General features: G+C 42.5%; 1 protein-coding gene and 1 long non-coding RNA gene across 6 annotated transcripts in view; one reads left to right on the top strand and one right to left on the bottom strand.

Moving 5' to 3' along the window:
• CAPS2 (calcyphosine 2) overlaps positions 1-1,424 on the top strand; it is an 85,697-nt gene that overhangs the window by 66,736 nt on the left and 17,537 nt on the right. The window lies entirely within an intron of this gene.
• Positions 1-1,424, bottom strand: part of LOC109295737 — a 27,138-nt gene that overhangs the window by 17,380 nt on the left and 8,334 nt on the right. Inside the window, exon 3 of the long non-coding RNA XR_002096821.1 lies at positions 359-368. This is a non-coding gene — a long non-coding RNA (uncharacterized LOC109295737). The remainder of the gene's footprint in view (positions 1-358; positions 369-1,424) is intronic.

Raw genomic sequence — 1,424 nt, 5'->3', positions numbered from 1 at the left:
TGCCCCATCTGGTTCAGCAGGGGTCCAATGTTGCCCTTGCTTTTCCTCTGGCTCCCCACATATCTGAAAAAGGACTTTTTATTGTCCTTGATGCTCAAAGCTAGTTGGAGTTCAGTTGCAGCCTTGGCTTTCCTGGTTTGCTCTCTGCAGGACCAGACCAGTGCAGAATAATCCTCCTTGGAGGTGAATCCCATCCTCCATCCTTTGTAGGCCTTTCTTTTTAGCCTCAGGAGTTCTGCTAGATCCCTGGAGAGCCGGGGGGCTGCTGTGCCCTCTTGCTGCTTTTCCTCCGAGATGGAATCGAATTAGCTTGTGCATTGAAGATTGCTCCCTTGAGGAGCAACCACCCTTCTTGAACTCCCCTCTCCCTGCGGTCGTGGTTCCTTAGGACCTCACTGACAAGCCTCCCGAGCTTGTCAAAGTCAGCTTTCCTGAAGGACTTCCATGTTGCTGACTGACTTGCCAGCTTTACAGGGGATGGTGAAGGTGATCAGCTCGTGGTCGCTGTCACCCAGCTTCCCATCGATCACTAGGTCGCTGATTAGGTCATCCCCAGTAGCCAGTACCAGGTCAAGCAGCGCTTTACTTCTTGTTGGCCCATAGACTTCTTGAGTCAGGTAGAGGTCGTCCATGCACAATAGGAAGCTTTTCCTTACTTTTAATGAACTCTTTGCTATTTTGACTTACTTTTAATGAACTAATTGTTATTTTGGTTTTGGTGACTAGTTGTATACTTTCCATAATGTTCACAAACTTAATTAAAAATGGCTTCATATGTTACAATTATTGTAATTAATTTTTACTACAGGAGAAAAATATAGTTATAAGAGTCATACCTTTCTTAAACCTTTGAGTTCGTATAATCCAAAGAAATCTTAGTTGTCATAGCTTGCTTTTGAAGAAATGTTGGAGGTAGAGGGGGGGAGAGGCTAGGGGAAGGCTTGCTTCATAGATTTTTTTTTCTTTATTGGTTTCAGTCCTTCACATAATTCCTGAATTGACTGTAGTTTTCATTACATTGGTTTTTTTCATTTTGGCTGTGCTTTGATATTTTCAGAAATTCTGAACTTAAGTTTTAGTTGACACCAGTAGGAACTTTGAATGCTTAGCACTGCTTCCGCAGTGTTCTGGACTTCAGGGCTAGGGTTGGGCAGCACCCTTGTTACCAAAATTTTGGTTCTTCTGAAGTGATAATTCAGTAAGGTGGTTGTTGTGGGAGGGTGTCTGACAGATCATGGGAATGTTCATGAGTAAGTAAGCCCCAAAGGCTGGAAAAACAAAGTAAGAAAGCTTTCTATGCTCAATTTGGGAAGCAGGTGAGGACTTATATGTTTAGAGGCCATTCTGTGATTAGCCGTTTGGGGAAGGATTTTTGCAGTTTCAATGTCAACAGTAAAAAAAAAAAAAAAAAAAAAAAAAAAAAA

The sequence above is a fragment of the Gavialis gangeticus genome, unplaced genomic scaffold (assembly GCF_001723915.1).
Source record: "Gavialis gangeticus isolate Ggan-Ray unplaced genomic scaffold, GavGan_comp1, whole genome shotgun sequence".
Classification (NCBI taxonomy): Eukaryota; Metazoa; Chordata; order Crocodylia; family Gavialidae; genus Gavialis; species Gavialis gangeticus.
This window is presented reverse-complemented; position numbering and strand designations above follow the sequence as displayed.